The sequence below is a fragment of the Hesperophylax consimilis genome, chromosome 21, assembly GCF_061612785.1.
Source record: "Hesperophylax consimilis isolate HC1 chromosome 21, BYU_Hcon_1.0, whole genome shotgun sequence".
Taxonomy (NCBI): Eukaryota; Metazoa; Arthropoda; class Insecta; order Trichoptera; family Limnephilidae; genus Hesperophylax; species Hesperophylax consimilis.
In genome coordinates this window covers 17,266,634-17,290,404 of record NC_142856.1, presented here as the reverse complement: position 1 = coordinate 17,290,404, position 23,771 = coordinate 17,266,634, and the positions used below count along the sequence as shown (strand labels likewise).

The following is a 23,771-nucleotide window of genomic DNA, read 5'->3' as shown; positions in this document are numbered from 1 at the left end:
GCACAGACAAACAGACAAAAATTTTAATAACTATTTTATTGACCTCAGTTATAGTGCGTATGAATTGTTTTTTTTTTGTAAATATTTATGTACTTACAGAAACGGAACGCTTACGATTTAATTATAGTATGGATTAGAGTATTAGAGTCACAAATTATTATTATTATTCTTACAATTAAATATGACCAAAAAGCTGTTTGAAGATGGGTATGTGCTGTTGTTTTGTTTTAGTCAAATATGTCTTTGTTACAGCCAGGATGGATTTGTGTTCGGCTACGTCCGCAGCCGCAGCCAGGACGGGTTATGATATTGCGCTCTACGTATGTCATCCTCCAAGCAATGACGAGGAAAAGCTGAGAGAATTAAAAGAGCTTTGGACCCCTCCGGATACATTTAAATTTCCAGTCACTATCACTGGTAAAAAGAAACTTTCTTTTCAACGCCATTGGACTACCAGGTACTCATGGCTTGTATATTCAAACGTCATGCAGGGAGCACTTTGCAAAGTATGTGTTTTATTTGGAAAAAAGCATGGCGGTCGTGGTCAATGCAGAAAGTCAATGTCGATTTGACCAACATTTGCGAATATACAAAAAATGTAAAAACGACTTTACTAAATGTTCGGAACGAAAGTCAGTTCGCAATTCTTTTTGAGCAAGCACAGCAGATGAGTTCAAGCGATATAGTAATGCCAAGAATAACTGGAAGGCAAACCCTGCGCAATAATATTGCAGCAGAAACTGCCGAAATATACTACCGACGAAATGTGTTTTACCCTTTCATTGATCATGTTATTACAGAACTCGACGCTCGTTTTAAACCACATGAATCGACGATCGAAGGAATTCAAATGCTGCTACCTGAAAAAACCAGTAATGACTCCAGGATAAAAGAAAATCTTAACAAGATTACACAAACATTTCTGGGTGGGGAAAATAAAGGCACAATATTTCTGAGTGAATATGAGATATGGCACAATCACTGGAAATCTGTAGCACAAAAACCTGCAACTGTGATCGACACCATCGATAACTGCGATGATCAGTTTTTCCCTTTAATAAAAAAGCTTCTAATTATTTTAGCCACACTCCCAGTGTCCACTGCAACCCCTGAAAGATCTTTCTCTACATTAAAGAGGTTAAAAACTTACCTAAGAAATAAAATGGGCGACGAAAGACTTACTGGTCTGGCTTTAATGAGCGTACACCGAGATCTGGCGGTGCAACTTGATTCCGAAGAAATTATTAATCAGTTAGCAATTAAACGTAAAAGACTAAATGTATTACTTTAAAGTAGTGTCCGACCGAACTTTCGGTTTCGGTTTCGGCCTAGTTTCGGCCAAAAAACGAGTTTCGGCTTAGTTTCGGTTTCGGCCGCCATCCAGCCGAAACTACGGCCGAAACCGAAACTGAATTCGGGAGATTTCGTCCTGCGGTCGGACATGTTCGGTGCACTGAACTGCGAGCCACGAAAACACTTTTTATTTTCATTATATTCAAATAAGTATTATTGCATTAAAAATATTTTGTCATTGTAGGTAGGATGGTACATTTTAATTTTAATTATATTGTAGTTCATTAAAAAGAGTGCCATACAAAATGACCCGAGTTTAGAGGAAATTATTTTGTTCTTAAAATGAAAGAGTATTTTTTGTTTAGTGTAGGTAGGTACCTAAAGAAATTAGTGCACCTAAAAAAGTAATTTTGTTTTCTACCTTTTATTTTATGTTATTCGTTAATAATGTTCACACAGGTAATACCTAGATACTGTTTATTTTTTTATATTATTTACGAAGAAGTTATAACTTATTTAAAAAAGCACAACCATTTATTTGAAATAAGGAATGATAATTTTTAATTAATAGTAGTTGTAAAACAATGAATCTCGTGTCAGTTTTTTTTGTTTGAGAGAAAACTACATTTATTTTCATGTATAACTTGAATTTACAATATTTTGTTAGTGTTACTGTAGGTAGGTAGGTAATTTTTAATTTTAATTATATTGTAGTTCATTAAAAAGAGTGTCATAATAATACGACCAAAGTTTAAAAGAAATTATTTTGTTCTTAAGATGAAAGCTCTTCATTTAGCTTGAGAGAAAACGCTTATTTTTTTCATACATTAAGTATTATTTGCATTAAAAATATTTTGTTATTGTAGGTAGGATGATACTTTTTGATTTTAATTTTATAATTGTAGTTCATTAAAAAGAGTGCCTTACAATATGACCAAAGTTTAGAATAAATTATTTGGTTATGTGATTAAATAAAAGGTGTTTCAATTTTAAAACAAATTATTTGTTCTTAAGATGAAAGAGTATTTTTGTTTAGTGTACCTTAACAAATTAGGTATAAAAAAAAGTTATTTTGTTTTCCACCTTTTATTTTACGTTATTTTTTTTTTTATGTTATAAACGAAGCGATTTTATTTAAATAAGGAGCGATAATTATGTTATGTTTATTTTTAGTTCAAATATCAGAGACTGAATGATTTATATATATAATATTTAAAAATAAAGGCTGATTGATTAAGACTGACTATTTTTTTCACGAAAACATGACCTTATATATTTTTTTTTTTAATTTGCGGACCCCCCCCTTATCAAAGCTATATATACGTCCGTGCTCACTAGCCAGATATTTCATAGAGAGATGTCATTTGTACTGATCCTTGTAATAACATCTAAAACACTGTAAACTGTTAAACACTCATTTTAATTACTCCACCTTTTTTCTTTTAATTATTCACAAAAATTGTTTGTAAATTTTATTTTATTTTTCTTTGTTTAAAATAATAATATTGTTAAAATAGTAATTAATTACGTTTATCCACCTTTTTAACACGAGCGTTTGCTATAAAAAGGTGTGTTACGATACTGTTTCCTATATTAAAAAAAAAACTGTAATATGTTTGAATTATAATAAAAAAATAAAATAAATTATGCACTGTTTATTTCTAAAGTAGCAAAAAATGTAATAAATTAAAAAATGTCTAAAAACATAAAAAAAATATTACAAATTTCTTTGGATAGGAAGAAGAAAAAAATGCAAAGAATACCATAGAAGTAGTACAAAGGTAAACAATACTTAGAGGTCACAATTTCGTATCTTGTTTCTATTTTTCCATCTTCGCTTTTTCCACCCAAACTCCTTTCATCCCTACGCAGAATGGCATCCCGAATTAGGGTACATTGTGAGGCTGAAGGTAGTGGAGAGGAGAAACTACTGGCTATTTAAATCTGTTCACCAAAGATGGATAAAGCCAATATGGATTCTGAATCGTGGTCTTTCACCAGGGCGATACTGACATTATCGACCGCTCTGGAACGTGCCACAAATATACTATGTGTATATTATATTTAATTAATAAATTATGAAATTTCACAAATTAATCATTATTTACTTGCGCACTCCAGGATTTGAACCCACGACCTCCAGATTCGTAGCCAAGGCTCATAACCATTCATTCACGAAAGCCATCGAGTTGCCGAATTACCGGCATTTGTGTTTCACCTGAAATCATTATTTTATGCTTCGGTCGGAGTTGTGATTTTTTTACCTAAAATATATGAAACACGCTAAGAGACACGTTTCCATTGCATTTCATACATTATACAAAATAAATATTACAAATTACGTATCCGAGCCAACTACCCTTGCCTTGTGGAGATATTTCAACCACAGATGCTGCATCCCTCTATGAATGATATTGCCACCCCCTGCCCATACACCTAACCCCAGTACCATGTACTTCTTCTCCCTAAATCCACCCTGTCCCTGCTGCAGATGTGTCTCAAAATAGAACCACAGTGGGCGTGTAATTTACATTCTCCGTTGACCAATCTAATACTCTTATCTGAGCCCAATTAGAAACACTGTGTTTTATGAATTTACAATAAGCTGAATTATTAATTAAGTTTAATGCAAATTTATGACCACATCGATAATATGATTGGAATTGAAATTTCTTTTTCTTCTTGGGGCAGACTTTTTGAAGAGCAGTGGACTGTACTTATCATGAGAAAGATGCATTCATTCAGTTATTCAGTTTATTTGTGGTATTGCTGTTAACATCATCAGATACTGCGCGGTTAGAGATAGTGTCAGGAAAACGGTATCCGGTCGTACGTTGAATCTGCTTGTTCGAAGTTTATACAAAGAAAGAGAATTAAGTTTTATCTATGGGTGTATTATAAAGAAGCCGGCTGTTGTAGGGAGTCAATTTCTACTTTTTAGAAATATCATTTAATATCACCATTCCTCTTACCATGCTACGCAGTGCCAGAACATCGGTTCTGACGTGTGGTATCTTAAACTACTCGTGGTGACGACTACGGCTGAAGTTTTCAGGTACGTATAAGCCTTTAATAATAAGGAATGGGGTATCAATATTGTTATGTACTACAGTAAAACTACTAGGAATACACAAGTTCCACTGGCTCTGGGCATTTGGTACGGGGTGTTACATAAAAACAACTAAGAACTCTACCAAGGTATTCTGTAGACTTAAAATATATACATATGTGATGAATGCTTTATACTAATAGAAAAACAACATTTTCAAAAGACAGCCGTGAAAACCTTGATAATATTGGTGTTCGTCAACCTCTGAGGACTGGAAGTATAATCAACGAATCGATAATCTATTCTCGTTTCAGAACTTGTCTTTGTCAGTTGAATACAACGAATAAACGTTCATAGCTTCATTGGGTACGTTTAAAAATGCTTGAATTCAACCGAACACCTAAATTAATGGTGATAATATGATAACGAAATATTTGCTTTTTGGTAGCAAAAATATTATTCGAATACCACAATTCATAGCTCATTGATTTCGATTTTGGATATCGGATTAACAGAAATCTTGTTCTAGCAGCAAAATATGACCAGTAAAATGTTGATTGTGAGAACCCGATGCATTTGCCAACTCGGCTACTGATCGGTCTTATTCTGAAGATTGCATCATTTTGGTGTTATATTTATATTTTTTATGGTGCCTATTCAAGAGTCTGAAGATGTCTAATAAATATTATATATTTGGGAGGCGGGTACGGGTACCGCCGCCATTTGTTGGATAACCAATTTCTCTGCCATAAGCCACCCCAGGTGGTTGGCTACGTTTGGTGATTCAGCAGGGGTTCCCGGGTTCATGGGGTGAGGTTTGACTGGTTGAGGGAGAGACTGGTCGATGGGGAGACTGGTCACTCCTGGACACTGACAAACAGATTCCTACCCAACCCTCATAACTTCTTCCTTCCCAGAACTTCCTCCCCTTCCTTTCCTAAAAATATTCTCCACACAGCATCCCCAAAGATGATGGGAATTATTTTTCTCAGCTCTTCCTGTGTGGAGCTTATTTAAAAAAAAAATATATAAATAGGAAAAATATTTGTACGTAGGTATTTTCCTGACAATAATAGCACGTCCGCGCTATTTAATATATTTTTGGTATATTTAGATGACAGAAATAAAAAAAATTGTAATCATTTCATTTAGTTATACTCTTACAAGTTCTCTGCTCCATTTAATAATAGCTGTAACAAATTCTCAGGTTTTAAGGTTGGTTTTAGGTTTAAAATTAACATTGTATTTATAGGAAAACAAATATTCTTCCATGATAATTATTTTTGTATGGGAAAATAAACATTTTTTTTTTACTTTTACCATCATGTAGAAACACCTCCCGAAGTTAGTGCACATTACCCCCGGACACCATGTATGACTCATTTTAATTAACACAAAATTAAACAATTATATTCAAGTTGCTCAATTTAGTGATACTTCACCTCAAATGCGCAAGTCAAACAACAAACAACCAATTAATCACTACTGATGAAAACCCAGTTATTCGGTCCATACTATAAACATATACTACGAACAATTGTTATTAAATCATCACTCTTTTCAATTCCGTTTGATTCGTTCATAAAAGAGAAGCATTTCATTTGATTCATTAATTGCAATAATTGTTTCTGTAATTCATTTCGTCTCGGACATTAATGAATGAAATTAAATGTTAATTATAATGAGAGAATCAAATAGAAACACGGACTATAACAAAACATTGAAATTCATTAATAAATCAGAAAATTTACAAAACGAAAATGAATGAATCAAAACAAGTCATTCGCTTTTGTGAATGAATTAAACAAAATGGAAAAAAATTATGCAGTCATTACAATATAATATAACCATAATATAACCAATTAACTGGCGCACTTGTGGGTTGTGTACGATTTATATGCTTTAATGGAGTAGTTGAAAATAAAAAGCTTTTAAAGCGCTGCAGAAATAAGACCCTTGAGTAGATTTGTGGTAAAACCATGGTAGGTACACGGAGAAAACTTTCAAATATAAAACATTAATAATACACGTGTTCTGATATAATATGAATGTACTAAGTGTTTATTAGGAAACGGTATGTTATCCCATTTTAACAGGATTTTAATGAATCTGTAATACTCATTTTACTACGAAGATCATGCATGAATAAGTTAAAAATTGAATTCAAAATCCTGTGGAAACGTAAAGATCGAGAATAAGAATTAAGGCGATACACTACGTCGTGTAATATTTTAAATTGAGCCGCTACCAATAATAACCCTTACGTAGATGGCGATAAGGTTTAAATTCCCGCTTAACACCATCCGCCTGTTTTGATGTATGCAAGAAAAAAACATGGCCAAAAGTGCTTTTTATTTTATTTTATCGATGTTCAGGCATAAATATTTATTTTTTTTCAATCATTTTATAAATAATTTAATTTTCCACATTATACAATAAAATCATAATCGAAAATGGGTTCGTAAGTAGGAGATTTTGAACTTTAAAGCAGTTTTTATAGGCCTTATACATTATTTTTTTCTGGGCTTATAAAAAGACTTATCTAAAAAAATACTCGATTATTTTAAAGGCCAAGATGTATTCTACTCGCAGTATTTAATTAAAGCATCTGAAACATTTCTAGGCCACCAAAATTTCAAGGCTAGAATATCGCGAAATTACGAAGACAGTGCTGTCGCTAAGTAACATTCACTGTTTAAAATAGTCTATACTCTGTTTATTTAATATGCTTGCCATAAAACAACATACAAATCAGCAGTAAAAACGAGTATCAACGACAATAGCCGCCATTTGCAATTTCGCATTTTCGATGGCACTGACTTGATCACGTGACACTTCAAAATGCATCGCCCTGAAGCCTGTACTGTCTGCCTTACACATTCTCATATGAATATAAATATGAATAATAACACATGTACGTACATTGTAGACACAATCTGTTATACATAATTTGATAATAGTTTGACTTATCTATAGTTAGTAATAACATAGATCATTTTAGAACTGTATTAAATATTTGTACAGCGCCCTTGAGGTGATTTTGCACAAAAACGGCGCTATACAAACCATCCAAATGTCAGGGATGACGACTGATCACATAATTCAAACAGTTGAGCCGAATCACATCATGAGTCGGAATAATATAATATTATCTGTCAAGACAAGTTGTGGTGTAATGGCGTTGTGAATGGTTATTAATTAAAATTATCTAAAATTTGTTGAATGCAAAGAATAAACAAATTAATTATTCCGCAATGTGAATACACATCTAACTATGAAAACGTGCTCAAGCAGATTTCAATTTATTGAAAGGGTCGTTCGCTAAAACTTGCTTGTAACTGGACCGGTAGTAGGAATAATAATTGGTGGTATGGGGTGGGGTAAGTCTGGCGATGGGAGGAGGGGAAGGGGTGACGATTGACGTCTGCTGGTGACGTCACACGTCACAGCCGTGCGGCACGATCCGACCAGTCAATAGTGCAGGGCAGCTCAATGGGAATTCTCACTAACTATTGTAATTATATAGGGTTTTCCAATAAGAGGTGTTATTTTGAATAGCCCGCTATTTCGGTAGATGTTACTTTTAAAGCTGTTATTTTTTGACATTTGAGAAGTAAAAACTACGCTATTAATAAAAATGGAACGATACACGCTTCAACAACGCATTGAAATCATTAAAATTCACTATTATTAATTATTAGAATTCCATCGAAAAATCATCTTGAGTGATGAGGCCCATTTCCACCCCGGTGGCTTCGTAAACAAGCACAATTGTCGCATCTGGGGATCGGAAAACCCAAGAGTTATTGTTGAAAAGCCTCTCTATACTCAACGTGTTACTGTTTGGTGTGGTTTATGGTCCGGCGGAGTCATTGGACCTTACTTTTTAGAAAATGATGCTGGAGCAACAGTTACGGTGAATGGATTGCCCTATCGAGAGATGATTAATGATTTTTCATGGCCAGAATTGGATGATATTGATCTGGACAACGTTTACTTTCAACAAGTTGGCGCTACGTGCCACACAAGTAACGAAACCATTTATGTTTTACGATTGAATATCAAAATAACACCTCTTATTGGAAAACCCTGTATATAGTCCTGCTGCCGAGAGCTCAGTTATAACCTCTTTATCAATCATTGCACGTGTTGCTTATGGGAGAGAAAGAAAGTTTACAATGGTTACCGCGGTAACACCGTTTACTTTGATTTCCGTTGCTTGCATCGTTAATTAGAATGTGGAAGAGGCTACAACGGAGCCATCAGAGTGAAGAAATCAAACTCAATTCAGAATTTGTAGCTAAACAGAAAACGAGGGAATACGTTTTACAGTAAAATATTTAAAGAATGAACGATAGACTCAAAGAAACAAAACAAGTACACATCATACAACAATTAGTAAACATCGTACAGCATTACACAGTAAGGTTTTGTTGTTTCCGAAGATTGTAATTGGCTGAAAGCGTCTGGAGCCTCTGTGCGACCGCGGCATCCCCAATTGAGGTATGTTCTAAGGCTGGTGGTAGAGGGGAGGGAAAGGAGATGGGGAAGAGAAAAGTGGGATAGTGTCTGGCTATTAAGAGGTGGCCACCAAACACGGCTAAAGCCTTTTCAAGTAACATTTCAATTCTGAATGGTGGTATCACACCATGGTGATACTGAGAGTAACTTCCACTAATTAACTAAATAATGTTAGATGAAAGGATTCCGAGAATTCAAGCATAAGAGAGACAGAGCACGTGATAAATGGACTAGAACACATACTAAGTGAAGACATTGGTTTTCATTGAAATCAAGAAGGTATTTCTGGTATATATTATCTATCCAATAAGAAAGTAAATAAGATTTTGAAGGAAAATATAGAAAAACAGAAGGTAATATGAAAAAAAGGATCGGTTAAAATGAGGAAAGGAAATTAACTACCCCTGGAATATCGACATTGACTATGCGGCAATGACATACGTAAAGAAAGGTAGAGCTAGGCCACGTAAGCCTGTCCCTCAATGACACGGTCAAGCATATTCTATGGGACTCCAATGACAATGGGGTTATAATTGCTGCGATGACATCAAACTGGTCAAAACCATTAACCAACGTGATGCAATAGTCTAAATACGTTGTGTAAAGATGTAATGATTATTGGAAGGTAATTGTCGCATGTCGATTCTAATTTGATGTGACCTCGATTGTTTGTTATAAATAAACTAACTAAACCCGGCCATGCTTCGCTGTGGATAATGTCTTTTTTGTGCGTCTCTGACTTGTTCCACTATTCACTACCGCATACCAGAATGTTACTCTTAAAAAACTACATTACATCGATTTTAATTCGACTCCTTATCTCATACCAGTGCAGAGTTATTGCGTTAATAAGAACAAACTCTAAAAGTTTCAAAGCAATCGTTGGATATCTTTCGAATATTTAAGATTTTGAACAAAAGAACATTAACCTTTTTATTTCTATAGATTGTTTAAAATGGATGGAATTCAAAGCTGAAACGGAAAAACATATATTTTATACTAGTAGAATTTAATGGATTATTAGAATTTTATTGTAGACCGCCTTCTTAAATGTGATGAAGAAATTTCTATGGGGAGCTAAGTGTAGAAATATGCAGATAACCTGTAGTTTTACATTAAAGTCACTGTGCGTAGAAATATAAAGAAACATCAGCACATTGACCGATGTTAAGTTTTCCTTTTTCGTTATTGAATATTTAAAAGGAAAATAAAAAAAAAGTATTTTTTGCAAAAACTTGACATGTTTTTCCATTAAAAACATTAAAAAGTCTTTCGGTTACGTCCTGTTACACCTCGTATGCGAGTTGCAACCTCGTTTTGTTATTACGAATATAATATCTAGAATCAATTAAATGCACACGATTTAACTATAGTTCTGGTAACCGATCAGTGGCTGAGTAAGCGTGATGTTTGATTCCCACCCAGGCATCGTTAGTTTAATTCTTCGGCTGTCTAAGTCCACTATCACGAAACAAGCAAAATTTTCCGTTTTATTTGGTAGTAGAAGGATATTTTAAAATTATTGTCAGGTTATTCGTTGCCCTGGAATGTTTGTTTTTGTTTTTAAAAGTTATAGTTTAGTAGTATAATTATAAGAAAAATAACAAATAAAAGTGAACCCAATGCTGAACCTTGAGGAACATCATAGTATTTTTCTATTTGTTCTCGATACTGAGTTATCTGTTTTAGTAACTTCTTTTTTTCACTACCAATTGGAAAATTGGCGTCTAATTTTGCTATTCTTTCAAATAATGCTATTTTAAAGCTCAAAAATATGATTCCCACCGGGGTGATTCATTATCTTCCATATTTTATATAAAATCCAAAAACATGAGGAAAAGGGTTTACGAGTCCAAAGTATTTATAAGAGAGGGTCTTGCCACTATGCCACGAAGGTAAAAATGCATATCTGAAATGTGCAGTTTGGCCTCATTTTAGCAAATCTCTACCAATTATGGATGATCGTATCAATTATCAAATTGCATTCGGTGTCGGAATATTTCCAACGCCACTTTTTTAAAGGTCGGCAAATTAACGTGAACCTTAACGTGAAAACGAACGTGAAAATTAGCGTGAAATCTAACGTAGATCCTTTATCTGGATCTGCCTTACTACATAATACCATGCACGACGACGTATTAACGTAAGTACTTCTGAAAATGGCTGGCAGGGGTGGATTTGGTATCGAAAATTTGGCCATTCGTTGTGTTTCGCCATTATTTGTTAATTTTTTGGAACTATGGCAGGGGTGATCCAATAAATGTTTCCTGGGGCTACGCAAACACGCCTTCCAAATTGAAATTGAATTATTTGTAATCCGTTTAAAAACGGGATTGGAGGTTGTTTAAAATTAGGTTTAAGCACAAAGGGGTAGATTCCTCTTTAAATAAAACACTTCGTGGAAGTTGAAATTACACCGAATTTATTGTTGTTTTTTCCAAAGTTTATATTGCTACCGAAACTCTGTGGAGATCACTCCGCCGACGGAGAGCGAAATATAATTGTCACTTTGGGTTCCTTTAGCTAGAAACTATCGAAGAGAAGTGAGTTCCCTAATAAAAATTGGAACTTTAATACCCTAGTTTCGCTGCCTTTAAAGAAGGTGCAAACTAGCGAAATCTATATTCGAAATCAGTAACTCTTTTAAATTATAATTGGTTTGAAACTCGGAGCAATTTTCAACAGAGGTCGTTTCCTGATCAATTTTTAGTATATTCCTAATACATCGGTACACGTGTTCAACGTGCTCGTTGATAATATTTATTGAAGAAATGTTCGCTTTTTATTAGCATGTGTTCCGACATCGTTCCGGCATCGACACCTCATTCGGGAATTTGCCGGCGCCTGTTCCGCGTCTGTTTTCCCTCGTGCAGCGGGGTTCAGTGGCGCGGCGTCACGATCGCCGGCTTGACAGTGACACATTTCCACCCGGAATCACGAACGCGACACTACACGACTGCACCCGGCTAATGGCTGCCGGCTGCGCAAATTAGGAAAGACACCCATTCTTACTTTAGAGAAACATTAACAGGCATAAAACCCATAAGTCATTTAATTGTATCGTGTTCCATTAGTATTAAGAGGAACGGCTGTGAAGGCTCTTCATACAAAATTAAAGTTTGGTTTTGAGCCCAAAATACTAAAACTACCTGATTAAGTATTTTTTTAAATCAAAAAGTACAGCAAATATCTAGTACGAGCTTCTTAATTTATTTATGTTTTAAATTATAAAACACAGGCCATACCCAACCTAATACAGTAAAATATTAATTTTGTAATAAATTTATTAAAAAATTAAAAAATTAGCCTTTTTTTAAATGTGCATGTTTTGATATTTAATATTACTGTACTTATATCATGAATTTTATTTGTAAAAAACGAATGATGAGCCATTTAAAATATTTGAAGGTTTGCATTCAACATTTTAATATTTAATAAAATTATGTTTATTTCTAATAATAATATGATATGTTTATTTCTAATAATAAAAGTATATGTTTATTTCTAATAATAAAATTTTATTTTTCACCTTTCAAAAACAGTTTTTAGTTTTCAGATACGTTTAGAAACAGTAAATTTATAAAATTTTATTTCAAAGCGGAAATAGTCCGATCTTCTGAAAAAATTAAGCAAGAAACCCGAGGGGTTAAGTTAATCGGCTGAGAGTAGGTACCCACCGAATCATTTCATCTGTCTGTAAATTCAAGATGGTAGCTGTTTTAATGGTTCAGTAAAGATTCTTTTTTCAAATCAAATTTTCAAATCGTTTTCTTTACTTCAACTTAGACGTCGCCTAGCACCGCAGTGGGTGGGCTGGAACCAAACGCTCATCACTCCTGGACAGCCTGAACCCCAGATTCCTACCCACCCCTCACACCTTTCCTTTCCAGACCTTCCTTTCACCTCATACCCTTACAAAAAAAAAACCTAAAATGTGAACCATGAATATACAAAATAAATTTAACATCAATACAGCGGCGAGTAGCAGGTGTCCCCAGTGCGGGCCAAAACTGTTTGTAAATTTTGCCAACATTCGCGGCCTGCACACAAATTTAAACTCTGTTCATCACCATCTTTTGTCCCAACGTCTCAACCTTCTTTTCCTATCCGAAACTCAGATAGCCGAGCCGCCAGACTCCTCCTATCTGGACTGCCCGGGCTTTACCCTCGCAAGCAAGTTCCGACTCAAAGGAGGAGTCTGCCTCTATAGTCGAGCTGACGTCAACTGTGTACGACTATTGAGTCTGGATAACTCCAGATTCGACGTAATGTGGGTGCGCGTCAATCTTGCCAGTACGGAAAGATTCTACGCATGTTTATACCGCTCACCGAACCATAGCGAATCAGACACTTCCGAACTCTTCAAACATTTGAGCGATACTATTGATGATCTCTTGCCCCGCTACCATTCGGCCGAGTTTATTGTTCTGGGGGACTTGTTCATAACGAACCATGGTTGAAGTTTTCAGGCCCAACGGACTCGGCTGGCCGACAGGCGGAATCCTTTGCCATTTGCTACGGATTAGAGCAATTGGTTCAGGAGCCTACAAGGGTTCCTGATGTCCAAACTCACCGCTCCAATCTGTTAGAACTATTCTTAACTACTGTGCCACACGGTTATAAGATTGACGTCACAGCGCCTCTGGGATTATCCGACCACTGCCTAGTGACGACATCAATCCCCGTTAACCTCAGACCAACCAATGAGAGGCTAAGGAGAAAAGTGTGGCACTATAGGTCAGCAGATTGGTTCGGTATGCGGGCCCATTTCAACGCTTTTCCGTGGTCAGCTGTTTGTTTTCGGACTTCGCACCCTTCAAGATGTGCCCAGGAGATTGGTGAAGTCATCAAATCGGCCATGGATGGCTTCATACAATCGACTACTAAAGAAACTGGTGTGGGTTCAAAGCCGTGGTTCAGTCGACAATGCTCCGAAGCAGTTCGACGAAAAAACGCGGCTTACCGAGCCTACAACACATCTCGAACGCCCGAAAGCAGATCAGCATTCAACAAATCGGCAAAGGAATGCAAGAGAATCATTAAAAGGTCAAAATTCGAACATGACCTGCAGATCAGCAAAAAGCTGGCTGCCTACCCGCATGGCAGCAGAGCATTCTGGTCGCTTGCGGGCTCAACAGGTCGACATTTTTGCAAACCCAGTTTGCCACCTCTTACCAGACCTGACGGCTCACTAGCAAACACTGCCACCGAAAAGGCAAACCTATTAGGGAAAATGTTTGTGGAAAACTCGACCCTCGACGACGGAGGTGCTGTTCCGCCGTCGGTTCCTCACTGCGGCTTCTATATGAAGAAGCTGAGGATCCGACATCGGGATGTACTCCACGTCATACGGGGGCTCGATGTTAACAAAGCTAGTGGACCTGATGGAATACCTGCCCTGGTATTGCAGAGGTATGCTGTGGAAATAGTTCCAGTTTTGACAAAGCTCTTCAAAATGTCCCTGAAGTGTGGCACTGTGCCCTCTGGTTGGAAAAAAGCGGTCATTCACCCTATTTCCAAGAAAGGTGACCGCTAACAACTACCGCCCCATAGCGATCAAATCAGTTCTGTCCAAAGTGATGGAACGTGTGATCAACGACAAACTGCTCACATACCTCGAGAAGAACAAAATTATCAACGACCGTCAATACGGATTCCAGCGGAACCGCTCGTGCGGTGATCTTCTCGCGTATGTGACGCATGTTTGGGGGCGGTGCCTGGAACGTCACGGTGAGACCCAAACGGTCGCACTAGACATATCCAAGGTCTTTGACCGGGTCTGGCACCGAGGACTTGTCAACAAATTGCCTTCTTACGGACTTCCCGCATCCCTGTGTACGTGGATTGCTGACTTTTTAAGGGATAGGTCGATTCAGGCGGTTGCTGATGGTTTCACCTCTTCCTCGCACTCCATAAATGCTGGCGTCCCACAGGGATCGGTTCTGTCTCCGACTTTGTTTTTGTTGCACATCAATGACCTTTTGACATGTGCACCGATTCATTGTTACGCGGATGACAGTACAGTTCATGATAGCTTTTTGTTTGACAAGCCCCCAAAGGGCACACAAACTCCAACGGCTCGGAGGGCTTTGAAGCAGAGAATGGACGGTTATCTCGAGAGTATTTCCTCCTGGGGTAAAAATAATCTCGTCGAATTTAATGTTTCAAAGACCCAATCCTGTCTGATTACGTCTAAAAGGGATCCAAATGATAATCTAGTCTCCTTCAACGGAAGCAATCTTCCGAACAGGCCTTCCATTGATATGCTTGGTATAACTATAAGTGACCAGCTCAGGTACGGGGGCTCCATCGAAGCCACAGTAAAGTTGGCCTCTCAGAAGCTGGGCGTACTGTACAGGGCCCGCAGATACTTTAATAATACACAACTGCTGACCCTGTACAAATCGCAAGTGCGCCCTACTGTCGAATTTGGCAGCCATCTCTGGTCCGGAGCCCCTAAATACCTGAAAAAAACCCTTGACTCTGTGCAAAAACGGGCGGTCCGTTTGATAGTTTCCCTAATCTTAACAAACGGACTGCAATCTTTAGAGCACAGGCGTCAGGTAGGTATGCTGTCCTTGTTCTATCGGTATTACAATGGAAGATGCTCTGAGGAACTAGCGTCATTGATCCCTTCGGCACCGGTGAGTAGTCGGGATACACGCCAAACGCGCGCCCAACATTTGTACACAGTTGACATTTGTCACATGAGAACGGGTCGCTTCTACGATTCGTTCTTAAGTTCAACAGCTCGGCTGTGGAACGAACTGCCGGCCTCTGTGTTTCCTCCCTCCTACAACATGGGACTCTTCAAGACCCATGTTCACTCCTTCCTCTCCAATAAAAGACCCTCCACTCAGCATCCCCAAAGATGACATAGGCCCTGAGGGAAATTATTTTCTTCAGGGCCTCCTGTGTGGAGTTAATATAAAAAAAGACGTATTTTTTCTTCAATATTATGGTACCTACCTGGAAAAAGGTTTATAATTATAGTGACGTTTCTTTGGATAAGTTGTATAATTCTTTTTATGAAACTAAAAAATTACATAGAATATAAGCAGGTAGGTAATTAAGTAGCCATTTACAAATCTCATTAAGTTGTTAATTTTCGTTTTGATTTATTAAAAAAGTAAAACTAGAAAATATTTTTTTGGACGCAAGATTTACGGTTCACGGAACTGCTAGTAACTTCCATCCAACCTAAAGGTTAAATTTATATGAATTTTTAAGTCCAAACGGATTACCACCCCAGATATATTCAATACTGAAAATACTGTGCTCAAATTTTCCGAGAATCGCGTTGACCTTTTCGTTTTTCCGTTTCGAGGGAAAACGTGGGAGCCTCTTACAGCCTTTATTGTAATAAAAACATTATGTAGGTAAAATGAAATGAAAGTACCTACTCACTTCTCCTGCGTAGGCTTGCACCAAGCCTAACAATTCTTGAACCTTTTTATATTGTTTACGTAAAGTAAATATTTATGTAACCTTATGAGATGATTGAAAAAACACTTGTTCAAAAAATAATATATTATTTTTCTGCCCAAAGCTAGGAACTACGGCATCATCAAATTAATTTCTGATGTTTGTTTGTCTGTAACGCTGGTTCAATGAACTCGGATTTGCTTTGAATTTAAGTGTCATTTTCAAAATTGGATCTGATTGCAATAAATCGACATTGTATCCGGAGAAAAAATATCGTGTTAATAATGTGATGGCATGCCGATTTCCTGATAAAATATTAGTCATTCAGAATATATCGAGTACACATTCTTGTCCTAACAACTTGTATGACGGAATGCAACAATATCAGTATGTCAATATCGATATTTGTATGAACAAAAGGAAAACGAATGATTTGACTAGATTTTTAATAAATTAACAGTATGTTGTTTCCTATAACATAAGCCTTTTTTCACAAGATTGATTTAGTAAAAATTTATTTTGATATTTTTTAGCATACAATTAAGTAAGTACCTTCCCATAATAATATTAGTTATTTTAAAAGAAAATTCTTTATCATTTTTTTTTTAATCTTTAATAAAATATGTATTTTTTACTGAGATAAACAAAATATAGTAAAAACTTTTCCTACTCACAAAGAGACAAGGTTCTTGTGTTTGAAATTTGTATTGTTTTTGTTTTAATATCTTAGGGTTAATATTGACAAGTAAAGCGATTTCGTAATTTTTCAAGGGTCTTTGCTTTTTCCACTTTCAAGAAAGCGTTATTTACTAACTATCTGGATTTAGTAATATAATATTCCGTGATTTTTCATGTTTTTGCGATAGTCAAGAATACTCATTTCGGTTATGTCTCTGTCATTGTAACTGAATGAATTCGGATTAGCTTTGAATTCAAGTGTCATTTCCAAAATTGATTGTGTGAAGAATTCAGTCAGGCGATAAGTACTGCCTACCTATAATATAATATTTTAACGGACAATTACTTTTATTGTCATTTTTAAAATTGATTGTGTGAAGAATTCAGTCAGGCGATAAGGTACTGCCTACCTTTAATATAATATTTGAACAGACAATTAAATAAATTGTCATTTTAAAAATTGATTATGTGAAGAATTCAGACAGGCGATAAGGTACTGCGTACCTACAATATAATATTTTAACAGACAATTACTTTAATTGTCATTTAAAAAATTGATTGTGTGAAGAATTCAGACAGGCGATAGGGTACTGCGTACCTACAATATAATATTTTAACAGACAATTACTTTAATTGTCATTTTTAAAATTGATTGTGTGAAGAATTCAGACAGGCGATAAGGTACTGCGTACCTACAATATAATATTTTAACAGACAATTACTTTAATTGTCATTTAAAAAATTGATTGTGTGAAGAATTCAGACAGGCGGTAGGGTACTGCGTACCTACAATATAATATTTTAACAGACAATTACTTTAATTGTCATTTTTAAAATTGATTGTGTGAAGAATTCAGACAGGCGATAAGGTACTGCGTACCTACAATATAATATTTTAACAGACAATTACTTTAATTGTCATTTCCAAAATTGATCGTGCGAAGAATTCAGACAGGCGATAAGGTACTGCCTACCTATAATATAATATTTAATATTTAACAGACAATTACTTCAATTGTCATTTTTAAAATTGGAACTGATGTTTCAAGAATTCACAGTATCAGCTATCAGATATATTCAGCTAGTATAGTAATAAAATAACTTTAAATCTTCCCAACATTTTAACGGTATTACTTAAGTAGACGGCAATAACTTAATTAGTAGAGACGTTATTGTAAGAATAGAGGGTCTGAGTTTGAGTACCAGTTGCGACAGTTACCTTTTTATGTTCTGTGTTTTTATTCCGTTTCATATTTTCGCTGAGAGTTATTGATGATCGATTTTTTATTTGATGGCCATTGTTGATGATGTTAAAGTTTTAATGTTACTTTTTTTCTCTTATTTAATCCTTAATATGAAGCAATGAAACAAAGTATATTTTTTTCTTAAATAAAAGTGGGTATAAACCGTGTTCCTATTTTCTGCATCTAGATATTCTTCAATGACAAATAAATTGATTCAAATTTCTTTGCGCACTCCGCGATTCGAGCACTCTACTCCTCAATTCATAGTCGAAGATCTAACCTTTCGACCGCGGAGGTCATCAAAATATGTTATTTACAAAATTAAAAAGTTAAGTATGCAAATTGCATTTGAGCGCGTGTAAGAAAAGAAAATTAAAGCACGATTTAAAATAGCTACTGCAGGAAAACGTTCCGAAGAAAACAACCTACACCCGCGTGTTGATTTGTAGATAGAATACAATAATTTGTTTTCTGCGCCACGGGTTTGCTTACCTTATAGCTTGGAACTTATAGCTTAAGTTATAGCATGTAGCTTAATGCTCACTGGGAGGGGAGAGTGTGGAGTGTAATCACGCCACTTGAGCACGTGGATCTAGGTAACAAATTATAGTATTTTAATGTGTAAGGTTTGTTTATATATTTTATGTTTACGAAGATGGGAAGGCTGATAGAGATATTGAAAGATGGGTAAATGTAGGTAACTCCATTAATGGAGGACTGAACACGGTTGGAGCTGACAAAAACTGTCCAAACTAGCGAAGCTAGCAGTCCACAAATGCATGCTGGTACCTACCCTGATGTATGGCAGTGAGGCATGAAACTTGCGGAGGAAGGATGAAAGTAGACTGAATGCTGTAGAAATGACACGTATATCTGTGGTAAAACCATGTATGATCGTGTGAGAAATAAAGAGATCCGCAAAGAATGAAAGACTGCTGCAAGCGTAATGAGTAAGATATAGTATAGGAAGAGAATAGGATAATGAGAATAGGAAGCTCAGATAGTTTGGGCATGTGGATCAAATGAACGAAGAAAGGAGTGAAGGGAGGAGTATAGGAATCAGATACGGTAGTCGGGGCATCTCAAGAGTCAGAATAATAGAATAGAATGATTGAAACGATGCGGTGAAACGGCGTGATGGTTATTTACTTAGTTAGTTATGTTTACGGAATTCCAAAAGTGTAACAGTCATAGAATAAAGAAAAAAACACAGCAAAAGTCACGTGGGCGGGTTTTGTGATCCAAAGTCTGACAATTCTTTACTTAAATTTTATATTACTCAAACTGTGTTTCACCGCCATTATAAAATTCAAGTGGGATGGCGATATACGATGTCAGACAAGTGAAAAAGAGAACAACACAGGCGTTTGAACTAGTCCCAGCGAGAGAACGTACGCGACGTCATCGTTCTGGTATCTTCTGACTCTTTCGTTTTAATAGCAAGGCGCGTAAGAGGGAAGAGGACGATTATTATCAAATCATATTTTATAAGAAAAATATAACACTGTAGCAATAAAAAAAATATTGTCATGTGCTGAAATTTATGTTTCCATACAAATGCAATTTAGTAAGATAGTAGAAAAAATAGTTTGTACTTAATCGAAATGAACAAGTGACTAAATTAAAAAAAAAAAACTCATCAAATATACTTATTTCAATTGTGTGTCTGTCTGTAACTCCGGACCAATAACTCTAAAACACAGATTTGCTTTGAATTTATGTAAGAGTCATTTTCGAAATTGGAACTGCGTGTGTGAACGATTCAGACAAGACTTTAATATAATATTTTAACAGAAAATAATTGTAATGTTTTTTTTTCAAAATTTTATTTTTAATATCCCGTGATATTTCACAGGTTTGGGCTAGTGCTGAGACGCAAGATAATTTTGATATACAGGTACAGGTAAATCATTTTAAAGAGACCCTTGCTTATGTAGTGGTGCACTGGGTGAATCAAATATATATTTTTTTAAACTAAAAATTTAGTCTTTGTTACGAAGCTTAAGAACGAAACATCAGCAAAAACATTTAAAATACATTACCAAATTGAATCGCGAGTCTAAATTTAAATGGAGTTGATAAATGTTGCCAGTATGTTTCGGCATTTGCGGGGTAAACGGGGAAAAACTGTCAATACTATCGGTAGGCACACATTCAAACTTATCCTCAAAATGATTTACCTGTACTAGTAGGTACTTTTCAAAAGTAGTTGCTCTATCCATGCTGAAACTATAATTTCTTAAAATAGCCAACATCAACTAATTACGTTTAGAGGACTGATAGGGTTAACTTATTGTGACCATAATAAAGATAATACAAAATTAACAAAAAAAAATTTGCTCGTGAAAAGGATATGCGGGAGATATACATTTTAAAACATGTTAAAATTCCATATTAGTTTTATGAATCAATGTTTATTTTAGGATTAGAAAATAAATCAGTAAATTTCTTCACATTTTTGGGTTACTGTTTCGGACTGCTTTGCAGTTTTTTTTTCTTGAATTTAATTAAATTCAAATTTAATAATATAATTATGAAGTTCTGCAAGTATTTTAAGTATTTTTTGCTTTGCAGTGTTCATTATCAGAACATAGATATTGCACATCTTAAATTGTTACTGACATAATTTTAAATTGTCTCAGTGAAACGAAATATTGATGTATTTAATTTGCACTCATCAGTAAAACGTCACTTGTTACCAAAATCAGGTTTTGATCAAAAAGAAAACTTCAGAAAAGAGCTGACTTATTTAAAAACATAAAAATTATGAATAAACAGAAAGAATTACAAATAAACTCACAAATACAATGTTGAAATTATCTATAAAGTATTCTGTAACATATTTTAAACCTGAAAGAATCCTTGAAATTTCAGGAACTGTTCGAGACTCGAAAGGTCATTGATTCGTTCACATTGGAGTTTAATAATAGATATTAAAATATATTTTTTTTAAATTTTGAAACTTTCCACGTAAGTCAACATTGTAAAAAATGCTTACTGAATATATTCCCAATAACAAAATGCATAAAATACAGAAAACCATTGATGTGAGAACGTATATTAAACTAAAAAGCTTAATATAAAAGCACGTGCTTACATTATTTACAATGTATTAAGTTTTGTAGGTAGTCCATTGAATGAAATGAGGTATTTTATTACACATTGTTGAAATTAATACAAAATAATAATAAATAAACAGATGAACAGATGTACATATGCTTGTAGCTATGATAACGTCTATTTTTAGACGCGGCACTACCCCATTTTGTTTTCCTATTTCGAGCAATTTTCCAAAGAAAAACGAAAAATCCTCCAGCCGCAATCAATAAAAACATTTGTATTCAGAAGAAAACTGTAATTTTGGATAAATATTTGAAAATTTTGTACTTACATTAATGTTTTGGGTCAGAATCGATGACTCTATGCTAGTTGCTAGACTATCAGGAGCTATCCGAGTAATTTGTGGATTGGAAAATCCCCATCACAAACCTTCATAAATATAATTGAACACTCGCGAAAGCATCCATGGCTCGTTAAATACCAATTTCACTTTTCAATAGAGTCATTTCTACAACAACAGTCCACCATCTTTGAAGAATTTTCATTCACAAAACTGTATGATGTCAGAGCGTGTTTTTAAAGGGAGTTTAATCCGTGTTAGTTTATGTATTTTTCGATGTAAAAGGCTGCGAGCTATCGTTTAATGTGTTGAGTTTTTATCTTTTGGTCTGTTATCGAGTTCAGATAAGTCCCCGCCGTAATTTTCGAGTTTTCCGCGTTGGGAAGGAGCGATGTGACCACCCCCTTTGCGGTTGGATTAGCGACTAGCCAGCCTGATGTTGGCAACAGTGCTAGTGCTTTTGACTGAGTGCGACGGTTGCGGAAAGCTCTGTTGCGCCTGCGCCAGGACTAAAAGCGAGGAGGCTTTCACACGTCACCCGTTCGCCGTAATGGCCGAAAAAACCGGAAAACTGAAAAACGCTGAAATTGAAAACTATTTGAGTGGGTGTCAAAGTATTTCCCAATTAATTTTACTAATCTCTGTCTAACAAATCTGTCTTTGCACACATTCCTTACTTCATTTACACTCTTACGTTAATATATGTTCTTCTCTTATACCGACTTTTGACAAGATACTTTTTAGGTATATGCAATGCGAAGTAATGCAAAATCAAATTTTTTGTTTTGGAAATTTTATAGCTTATAAATATTTTAGGTGTTATAATAAAATACTGCAAGTAGAACACATCATCTGGGCCTTTGTATAATAAAATATTTTTTTCTTTTTATAAGCCTAGGAAAAATGTACCAGTCCTATAAAGAATGCTTTGAATTATAAATTCTTCTACTCACGGACCCCTTTAAGAATGTGGTTTTATTGTATAATTTGGCAAACTAACTTATGTAGATTATGATTTGAAAATATTTGAATAATTGTGCTAATGTGATTTTTTCTAAGAGAGAATTTCAAACTTATCGCAATGTAACAAATCAGGGACAAACTTTCCTAGTTTACTATATATAAATATATTTGAATTATTCCTCCTACCTCTATCTGATTTGTCTTCACCGGGGCTAAACAACAGCAGAGGATTGAATACGCGACACCTTGGTAGAAACCCGACGCATTTATCCACTCAGGTACTAACCGATTAAAATTGACTTATAGGGCATCTCAGACCCTTTCTTTCATTCACTAGAGAGTCGTATATTCTCCTCAGTCCCAACCACCTAAGTTTATCTTGTGAATTATGCTTAAATCAGGCTTGCATTATTTTTGGATTTTGAGGATACGACAAATACGGGTAGAAGATTATCCAGATCGTCTACAGTCGAGATGATAGCCGAATTCCAATAACAGAGGATACTAGAAGATGAGGGAGAAGTTTCACATAGAGGTGTTGACTTCCTACGGATAAGTGTGATCAAAACGCCACAAGAAAAAAACAACTTTCAACGATTTGATCCACCAGGAGGTCATAAATTGATTGGGTAAAGGCACTTGGCGCGGTTGTAAATGGTTAGTACCAGTGGCGGTTTTTCCCAAAGCACAGTGCCGTGAAATCCTATAAAAAAGATAGGAAATCAAAACAAATTTGTATCATAATTTTCCGCACTGCCCAAGAGCGAGTCCGAAATGAATCCTATATGTACGGGCGTTATGAATTCTCTTTCTATTCTAAAAAAATAATAGTTCATACAAAACATACTTGTGGCGCTCCAGAGATAAACCGTGTGAGCATTTAAACGTTGGTCTATAATTTTTTTAGGAACACAGAATAATGGTTTATTACGTTATTTGGATTTTTCGTCACCGTAACGTTGAATATAATGTCTTAAGATATTAAAAATTAATTGAGCACAGATAAGCACTGCTCCAAAAGTCTTTTAATCTACGGAAAATTTACATAGTGATAGAAAATACAAACAGAGGATTTATAGACGAGGGAATTTTTTATCTTCTTTTTTTAAACTCCCAATGAAACACGAAACGCCACTGGTTAGAACTCAAGCAGTACACAAGGAAAAGCTCTGAGTTCTGATCACAGTAAGTAAAAGGT

General features: G+C 35.4%; 1 protein-coding gene across 1 annotated transcript in view; it reads right to left on the bottom strand.

Annotated features, from left to right (window-relative positions):
- Nucleotides 1-22,019, bottom strand: part of fid (class I SAM-dependent methyltransferase fire dancer) — a 112,244-nt gene extending 90,225 nt beyond the window's left edge. The window contains exon 1 of the mRNA XM_089644542.1: nt 21,602-22,019. The gene's annotated coding sequence lies outside the window, so the exon portion shown is untranslated. The remainder of the gene's footprint in view (nt 1-21,601) is intronic.
- Nucleotides 22,020-23,771: the final 1,752 nt, after the last annotated feature.